Source organism: Gracilinanus agilis, chromosome 3, assembly GCF_016433145.1.
Source record: "Gracilinanus agilis isolate LMUSP501 chromosome 3, AgileGrace, whole genome shotgun sequence".
In the NCBI taxonomy this organism is placed as follows: Eukaryota; Metazoa; Chordata; class Mammalia; order Didelphimorphia; family Didelphidae; genus Gracilinanus; species Gracilinanus agilis.
The window spans coordinates 246,799,832-246,810,612 of NC_058132.1; the positions used below are offsets into that span (position 1 = coordinate 246,799,832).

General features: G+C 36.9%; 1 pseudogene; it reads right to left on the reverse strand.

Annotated features, from left to right (window-relative positions):
- Positions 1-8,111: 8,111 nt before the first annotated feature.
- On the reverse strand, positions 8,112-8,991 carry LOC123241441 (annotated as a pseudogene).
- Positions 8,992-10,781: the final 1,790 nt, after the last annotated feature.

The window sequence follows — 10,781 nt, forward strand, 5'->3', positions numbered from 1 at the left end:
CTTTAGAGGGGGAAGGGAACAATGGAATAAAAAAGAGAATTAGATAACATTAGGGCGGATATGATAGGATAAGTAGATATTCCAAGGAGAGGAAATACCAACATTTCTTCTACCCACACCTTAGGGAAGGAAGCTGAATGACTCAAATAAGTATTAAAAGCTGGCTACTGGACTTCTGGGCTAACATGGCCACAGAGTAGTGACAATAGGTTCTTTATCCTCACCACCAACTGCTATAAAAAGCCTCAAAAGGACAAAAAGCAAAATCAGATGAGTAAAGGGGCTCTATTGTATGGCGTAGATTCGAAGATAGGTAGGGTTTGGGCATTTACATGATATAAGGGGATAAAATTACTCATACTAAAGCATAAACTCATCACCCCTCCCCCACAACACCTACCATGCCAGAGTCAGAGCAAGCACAGGGCAATCACTAGTTTTTTGAGGTGAGGGGGCAGGGCTGGCTGAGGATACCACAGAGCTGCTCCTGAGAGCAATGAGACTTGGGACCCCAGGAGGCTGAGAAACACAGAGTGTGGATGCAGAGACAAGGCAGAGAGGGGCTACACACAGCAGATGCAGCAGAAACTGAAAAATAGCCTCAGGGAAAAACCAGCTGAAGATACACAGAGAGCTGCCTACCCTCCTCACTCAGACTTCTAGCTGAGAAAGGAAGAAAAACCTAACATAGCAATGGCCAACATTCAAGAACTATAATCTATAACTACCAAAAAAAAAAATAAGAAAAAGCCTTGACTCTGGATAATTTCTACTTAGAAAAATAACGAACTACAGAGGAGACAGTAGAGGATGACAAACAAACAAACACATCCAAACTTTCTGAAAAAAAAATGGAAATTGGTCACAAGCTCTCCAAGAAATCGGGCTGGAATTTGAGAATCAAATTAAAAAGATAGAAGAAACTTGGCAAAAAAAAGTGGGAAATAGTTCAAAAAGAAAATAACAGTTTAAAAAACAGAATCTCCCACTTGGAAAAAGAAGTCCAGAAATCAAATGAAATGATAAGCAAATTGAAGACCAGAAATGGCCTTTTAGAAGCCAGAAAGGGCAGGACAGACCAAACCAAAAAGGAAAATCAAACGATCTTAGCTGAAAACCAAATTTTGAGACTAGACTTGGACAAATAGAAGCTAATGATCTCACAATTCAGCAAGAATTAATAAAGCAAAGTCAAAAGAATGACAAAATAGAAGGAAGCATGAAATATCTCATTGAGAAAATGAATGATTTGGAAAATAAGCTGAGGAGAGACAATTTGACAATCATAGGTCTACATGAAAACTGTGTAATTAAAAATATTATGCCCTTTAACTCCAGTTCCCAGAACCCCACTCTCCTCCTGTCATTACATACTGAGGTAGGCAGGATATAAATTCTCCCTTTTCCCACCTCTCTCCCTCTTTTTTTTTAAACCCTTGCCTTCCATCTTGGAATCAATATTGTGTATTGGTTCCAAGGCAGAAGAGTGGTAAGGGTTAGGCAACAGGGGATCAAGTTGCTTGCCCAACTTCACACAGCTAGGAAGTATCTGAGGTGAGATTTGAACCCAGGACTTCCCATCTCTGGGCCAGGCTCTCAATTCACTGAGCCACCTAGCTGCCCCCTCACCTCTTTTCCTTTTGACTTCCTGTTGTAGCTTTGATGGAGCAGGCTTTTTGAGCAGGTAGATTAGCTTGAGCACATGGTTTTATTTTGTTAGATAATTATCTTTTTATTCCTTTACTTCTAGTGATTATTAATAAATCTTATAAATATAATATTTGGAGTGATTGTATATTAATTTTAATCTTACAAAACCCAGACATGAACAAAAATCTTGACATCATACTACAAGAAATCAACCAAGAAAACTGCCTTAAAGTCCTTGAACAAGAGGGCAAAATAGACATTGAAAGAGCCCATAGATCACCTTTGATACTAAATCCTCAAAAGATAACCCCCAGGAATCATAACTGCCAAATTCAAGAGCTTCCAAGCTAAGGAGAAAATATTGGAAGAAGCCAGAAAAAGATAATTGAGATATCAAGGAACACCAATCAGAATTACACAGGCTCTGGCTGCCTCCACACTAAAGGACCACAAGGCTTGGAATATGATATTCAGAAAGGCAAGAGAATTGGGTCTACAAACAATTCACCTACCCATCAAAACTGACTATATACTTCCAGGGGAAAGTATGGGCATTTAGCAAAATAGAAGATTTCCAAGTATTTGTAAATGTGTAAATGGAATTAGCTCTAGCCCATTCATAGTCAAAACTCTAGCCACCAGAGATAATGCCATCCCCGCCTCCCTTAGTGGGGAGGGGAGATGAGTTCACACATGACAATAAGTAACGAATCAAGAAGGTAACTCATCTCCCCTCCCCACTAAGGGAGGCGGGGATGGCATTATCTCTGGTGGCTAGAGTTTTGACTATGAATGGGCTAGAGCTAATTCCACTTACACATAAAGACCAGAACTAAACAGAAAACATTCATGGGTGGACACCTGAGAAGGAGAGTTAGAAATTAAGGAAAAATGGGTAAAGGGGATAGAAAAAGAGAGGGAAAACAATAAAGGAAGAAAGACTCAGAGACAAAGACTTTAAGAACATGGGACCCAGCATGCATGCTCCTCTGATGATGGAAGAGAGAGAGAGAGCTACATGTATCCCCAGTCTTTTATTGGAAAATCAAGGAATGGGGAATGGGAGGTAGCTAATGAACATGTGACATAGCTATTTAACATTGGCTCAATTGACAACCACAAGATCAAAGAGGAGGAGGTTGATCAAACATGGGACCTGGTAAGGAATCTGGTCTGTCAAGGTAGGATCTAGGATCCTGTGGCAGCTAACACTCTGCTCAGGAATTCTCCTGAACTTTCTACTGTAGATTTGGAGAGTGGTCAGAATTAATAGAGTACAAATTCAAAACAATGATTAAGAAATAATATGACCATGAATCTGGGCACATAGGTTACAATATTAATACATCAATAATACTTTCAAGATTAAAATATACCAGGAATGCCACACACATAAAGAGGTGCATGGGAGGGGGAGGAGAAGAATACAATTATAATAAGGAGAGAAAGAGAGTTCAAATATGTAATACTTAAATTTTACCCTCAGTGGAACCAATTCTGAGAGGGAAGAACATATAAATCCATTGAGGTATCAAATTCTATCTTACCCTTCAGGTAAGTAGAGAGGGAAAAACCAAGCAGGGGGGAAGGGAAGTGGGACAGGGTATACCAAAAGGGAGGGAAAGAGAGTGGGGAAGGAATAAGAAGGGAGGGGGTGGGAAAGGAAGTAAAATAAGGGTAGGGATTAGGAGGATTGATTAAAAGAAAAACACTGGTGTAGAAGGAAATAGTGAAAGAAGAAAGGCCAGGACTAGGAAAGGAAATCAAAATAATGAGGAATACACAGTTGATAATCATAACTCTGAATGTGAATGGGATGAACTCACCCATAAAATGGAAGCAAATAGAGTGGATTAAAAACCAAAATCCTACCATATGTTTTCTACAAGAAACACACATGAGGCAGGTAGACACACACAGAGTAAAGGTTAAAGGCTACAGCAAAATCTATTGGGCATCAACTGAGAAAAAGAAGGCAGGAGTCACAATCATAATATCTGACAAAGCCAAAGTAAAAATAGATATGATAAAAAGAGATAGGGAAGATAATTACATCCTGATAAAAGGCAGTATAGACAATGAGGAAATATTAGTACTCAACATGAATGCACCAAATGGTATAGCATTCAAATTTTTAAAGGAGAAATTATTGGAGCTTAAGGAGGAAATAGATAGTAAAACTATACTAATGGGAGACCTGACCCTACCTCTATCAGATATAGATAAATCAAACCCAAAAATAAGTAAGAAAGAGATAGGAGATGTGAATGAAATCTTCGAAAAATTGAAGTTCATAGATATATGGAGAAAAATAAATAGGGACAAAAAGGAATACGCCTTCTTTTCACCAGCACAGGGTACATTCACAAAGACTGACCATGCCCTAGGTCATAAAAACATGGCAACAAATGCAAAAAAGCAGAAATAATAATGCAGCCTTTTCAGATCATAATGCAATAAAAATAATAATTAGCAAGGGTATATGGAGAGGCAAACCAAAAATTAATTGGAAATTAAATATGATTCTCCAAAATTGGTTAAAGAACAAATTATAGAAAAAATTAATAATTTTATTGAAGAGAATGACAATGATGAGACATCATATCAAAATCTATGGGATGGAGCCAAAGCATTACTGAGGGGGAAATTTATATCCTTAAGTACATATATTAAAAAATTAGGGAGGGCAGAGGTCAGTGAATTGGCCATGCAAATTAAAAAAAAATTAGAAAGAGAACAAATTAAAAATCCCCAGATAAAAACTAAATTAAAAATCCTAAAAATTAAAGGAGAAATTAATAAAATTGAAAGTGAAAGAACTATTGAATTAATAAATAAGACTAAAGCTGGTATTTTGAAAAATCAAATAAAATAAATAAAGCACTGTTAATCTAATAAAAAAGGAAAGAAGAAAACAAATGTAACAGTATCAAAGATGAAATGGGAGACCTCACCTCTAATGAAGAGGAAATTAAGACAATCATTAAAAACTATTTTGCCAAAATTGGAAAATGAGGGGATGCTCTTCAATTGGGGAATGGCTGAACAAATTGTGGTATCTGCTGGTGATGGAATACTATTGTGCTGAAAGGAATGATAAACTGGAGGAATTCCATGTGAACTGGAACAACCTCCAGGAATTGATACAGAGTGAAAAGAGCAGAACCAGGAGAACATTACACCCAGAGACAGATACACTGTGGCACAATTAAATGTAATGGACTTCTCTACTAGCAGCAAGGCAATAATCTAGGACAATTCTGAGGGACTTATGATAAAGGACACTATTCACATCCAGAGTAAGAACTGTGGAAGTAGAAACAGAAGAAAAACAATTGCTTGATCACATGGCTCAATGGGGATATGATTTGGGATGTAGACTAAGAAATCACCCTAATACAAATATCAATAATGTGGAAATGAGTATAAATCAATGACACATGTAAAACCCAGTGGAATTACTTATTGGCTATGGGAGGGGGGAGAGAGGAAGAGAGGGAAAAATGTATGAGGTAACTATGGAAAAATATTCTTAATTAATTAAATAAAATTTTTCAAATAAAAATCTATTTTGCCCAAGTATATGGCAATAAATACAGCAATCTAGATGATATGGATAAATATATCCAAAAATGTAAATTGCCTAGATTAACAGAAGAAAAAATAGAATACAAAAATAATCCCATATCAGAAAAAAAAATTTAACAAGCCATCAAAGAACTCCCTAAGGAAAAATCCCCAGGACCAGATGGACTCACAAGTGAATTCTATCAAACATTCAAAAAACAACCAATCCCAATATTATACAAACTATTTTATATAACAAGCAAAGAAGGAGTTCTACGAAATTCCTTTTATGACACAAATATGGTACTGATTCCAAAGCCAAGTGGGTCAAAAACAGAGAAAGAAAACCACAGACAAATCTTCTTAATGAACATAGATGCAAAAATCTTAAATAGAATACTAGCAAAAAGACTCTGACAAGTGATCAGAAGGGTTATTCATTATGATCAGGTAGAATTTATACTAGGAATGCAAGTATGGTTCACTATTAGGAAAACCATGCACATAATTGACCATATCAACAAGCAAACCAACAAAAATCACATGATTATCTCAATAGATGCAGAAAAAGCTTTTGACAAAATACAATACTCATGCCTATTGAAAACACTAGAAAGTATAGGAATAGAAGGGTCTTTCCTAAAAAGTAATAAACAGTATATATCTAAAACCATCAGCAAGCATCATCTGTAATGGGGATAAATTAGAAGCCTTCCCAATGAGATCAAGAATGAAACAAGGATACCCATTATCACCTCTAATATTTAACATTGTACTAGAAACATTCACAGTAGCAATTAGAGAAGAAAAAGAAATTGAAGGTATTAAAATAGACAATGAGGAGACCAAGCTATCATTCTTTGCAGATGATATGGTGGTCTACTTAAAGAATACTAGAGAGTCAACTAAGAAACTAGTGGAAAGGGGGCAGCTGGGTAGCTCAATGGAGTGAGAGCCAGACCTAGAGACAGGAGGTCCTAGGTTCAAACCCGGCCTCAGCCACTTCCCAGCTGTGTGACCCTGGGCAGGTCACTTGACCCCCATTGCCCACCCTTATCAATCTTCCACCTATGAGACAATACACCAAAGTACAAGGGTTTAAAAAAAAAAAAAGAAACTAGTGGAAATAATCAACAACTTTAACAAAGTTGTAGCATACAAAATAAACCCACATAAATCATCAGCATTTCTATATATTTCCAACATGTCACAGCAGTAAGAGTTAGAAAGAGAAATTCCATTAAAATCACCCTAGACAATATAAAATACTTAGCAATCTATCTGCCAAGACAAACACAGGAATTATATGAACACAACTACAACACACTTTCCACACAATTAAAACTAGATCTAAACAATTGGAAAAACATTAATTACTCATGGGTAGGATGAGCTAACATAAAAAAATTACAATCTTACCCAAATTAATTTACTTATTTAGTGTCATACCTATCAAACTACCAAGAAACATTTTTACTGAGTTAGAAAAAAAACTAGAACAAAGTTCATTTGGAAGAGCAAAGATCAAAAATATCAAGGGAAATAATGAAAAAAATGTGAAGAGGGACCTAGCAGTACCAGATCTTAAACTGTACTACAAAGCAGTGGTCATCAAAACAATATGGTACTGGTTAAGAAACAGAAGGGAGGATCAGTGGAATAGACTTGGGGTAAATGACCTCAGCAGGACAGAGTATGATAAACCCAAAGAGCACAGCTTTGGGGATAAAAATCCACTATTTAATAAAAACTGCTGGGAAAAGTGGAAAACAGTATGAGAGAGATTAAGTTTTCAACATCTCATACCCTACACCAAGATAAATTCAGAATGGGTTAATGACTTGAATATAAAGAAGGAATCTATAAGCAAATTAGGTGAACATAGAATAGTATACCTGTCAGATCTATAGAAAAGGAAAGATTTTAAGACCAAGCAAGAGTTAGAAAATATTACAAAATTAAAAATAAATAACTTTGATTACATTTAATTAAAAAGATTTTGTACAAGCAAAACCAATGCAATCAAAATTAGAAGGGAATCAACAAATTGGAAAAAAATCTTTATAACAAAAACCTCCAAAAAAGGTCTAATTACTCAAATTTATAAGGAGTTAAATCAATTGTACAAAAAAATCAAGCCATTCCCCAACTGATAAATGGGCAAGGGACATGAATAGGCATTTTTCAGATAAAGAAATCAAAACTATCAATAAGCACAAGAAAAAGTGTTCTAAATCTCTCATAATTAGAGAAATGCAAATCAAAACAACTCTGAGGTACCACCTCATACCCAGCAAATTGACTAACATGACAGCAAAGGAAAGTAATAAATGCTGGAGGGGATGTGGCAAAATTGGGACATTAATACATTGCTGGTGCAGTTGTGAATTGATCCAACCATTCTGGATGGCAATTTGGAAGTATGCTCAAAGGGCTTTAAAAGACTTTGATCCAGTCATACCACTGCTGGGTTTATACCCCCAAAGAGATAATAAGAAAAAAGACTTGTACAAAAATATTTATAGCTGCACACTTTGTGGTGGCAAAAAATTGGAAAATGAAGGGATGCCCTTCGATTGGGGAATGGCTGAACAAACTGTGGTATCTGTTGGTGATGGAATACTATTGTGCTAAAAGAAATAATGAATTGGAGGAATTCCATGCAAACTGGAATGACCTCCAGGAATTGATACAGAGTGAAAGGAGCAGAACAAGGAGAACCTTATACAGAGAGATGTAGATACTGTGGCACAATTGAATGTAATGGATTTCTCTACTAGCAGCAATGCAATAATCCAGGACAATTCTGAGGGACCTATGAGAAAGAATGCTATTCACATCCAGAATATTTGGCCACTATCTGGAATGAAATGTAGGCAGCAAGGAAAAAGATGTCAAAAAGTCTTTTTCAATGGTGGCTGCATATTTTCCACAAGAATAAAGACAAATTGCTCAAACTTCTTGGCAGCCTGGTGCCCAGCCATGAGTACTTCTTCATGATTGGCAGTCTCTTGTGTTTCATAGTACAATACTGATTTGTTCATAATGAGGGAGAATCCAAAGACCAGAAGGCCACAATGCTTAGCCACTATCTCTTCTGGTACTGTTTTCATGCCCACAGCATTGGCCCCTATTTTCAGCAGAAAACCAATACTCTGCAATGATTTCAAAGCTAGGGTCTCCCACCATTACATAGGTTCCTTCTTGCAGTGGTCACTCTTCATCCATTTGTTTCCATATTCCATGGGTTTTTTGTCTCAAATTTCAGTCATAAGCATCAGACATGGGTGGAAACCTTTCTCCAAATCTTTTATCATTGGATCCTCTGAGTGGATTTTGGATACTGAGATCTGCCAATCCCAACTTCATATTCAGGGTTTAGCCCACCAGCAGCATTGGCGAAAATGTATGCACATTCATAAGTTGGAAAACCCTCAATGGGAATGCCACCTTCCTGAGTGAATAGCCTTCATACATATGGAACCAGTCCTGCGTCATCATACAGCACTTATTTAAATATAGAAATACCAACTGCGCTGCATCACCTGGTACTGTGCTCTGAGGGAAGTTAGGTATCTCACCGTAGTCAAAGGCCTGCAATTGGATCACTCTATTTGTCAAACCCCTCAATCCAGAACTGCAGATCACTACTATTTGGGGTCAATGTTCAATATGAAATAAAAACCACTCAACTGTTTCCTTATAATCCTCATACTTGAACCATGTATGTTCTGTTTTCAACAGGCACCTCTCGGCCCCCTGGATCAGTTTCATCCAGCCTCTCAAGTCTCCATTATACCTATTTCCCCTCCCCTGTCTTCCTGGGGGGCTCTAGACCTGACTCATTTATTCTTTATGGCTCCCTTATGGTATCCTGTCCCACTCTAATTCTGTCTACTCTCCTCCATTCTGATCCACTAAGCTCCGACCAACCTCTCCATTTTTAATTCAATAAATAATTGTTTTAATGATTATTGCTTTATAATATATTTTGAGATCTAATATAACTTGGCTTCCTTCTTTCCAACTTTCTACCATAAATTCCTTTTAGAATCTTGATCTTTTGTTCATCCAGATGAATACTGATGTTATTTTTACAAACTATAAAGTCACATCTTTATTAGATTGGCTCATACTACCCATGAGCAATTAATACATATCTAATTATTTAGATCTGTCTGTTTCCATAATGAATATTTTTATTATTGGTTTTATGTAGTTCATGGTGTACCTTGGCAATTACACTCAAGCATTTTACATATTCTACAGTTATTTTAAATGGGATTTCTATTTCTGTCTCTTCCTGCTGGATTTTGTTTGTAATATACAGAAGTGCTGATGATTTGGGTGACTTTATTTTATATCCTACAACTTTGTCGAAGTTGTTTCTACTCATTTTCAGTTTACTCTAAGTAAGTCATCCCATCATCTACAAAAAATCAATAATTTTGTTTCCTCTTTTCCTATGCTCATTCTTTTACTTTTTTGTCATATTGCTATAGCTAACATTTCTAGCACTGTAAAGAATAGTAAAGGAGATAACATACATTCTTGCTTTACCAATGAATTTATTGGCAAGGCCTCTAGTTTATGTTCATTAGATATGATGTTGGCTCTTAGTTTAAAATAGGTATTACTGATTATATTAAGAAAAGATCCATTTATTCTGTTGCTTTCAAGTGTTTCTAACAGAAATTGGTAGTTTTTGGCAAACTTTTTTTCTGTACATAATGATATAATTATATTCTTATTATTAATAAGGTTGTGAAAAGTAAAACTCAACTAACCTCCCCTGATCCATCTCCCCACACCCCCTCACCACCTAATCCTACTTAGCCTCCTTGCTCTTTCCATAGCCACCTTCTCTTACTTTGATCAGCTTTTTCCTGCCCACTATCCAAACCCATCCATCCTTCCCCCTGCCCCTACCTCCCATCCTTCCTCCTCTGCCCCAGCCCCTCTCCCCTACCTGACCCATCCCCCCTCCTGCCCCTACCTCTCATCCCTCTGCCTCTCCCTGCCCACAACCCCTCCTTCTTAGCTCACCTATTCCTCCCCCTCCCCTTACCTACTCCACTGAAAACCAAACATCAAGCCTAGAGTCAGAAACCAACAATTCAGTTAAAACCCTATTCCTCCTGAAGGAACTACCCACCTTTAATAAGAGTGGAGAAGTAGTTTTCCTTAGGCACCATACACCATTCACCCCACCCCAGAATATTGAGATTCAAGGAAAATATTACTTCCTTTGAAGATAAGCCTATTGTAGTTATTAAAAAAGCTAGAGAACATTTACTAGATATATGACCCCACATGGATTGATATTGAAAATTTGCTACAAGCTTTTTTGACAGAGAGAAAAATTAAATCATCTCTCTTGTCAATCAGACCCAGGGAAGGAAAGCAATTCATTGGCTATGTGAGGACCCAAAATGGAACCCTAACAATGTACAAAACTACTTAAAACTATGCCAGGCTAGAGAGACATTATTGACAGCAATGAGAGCTTGTTCTGACAGGCTGGGCACATGGATGAAGTTTGAGAATCTTAAGCAAAAAAAAAA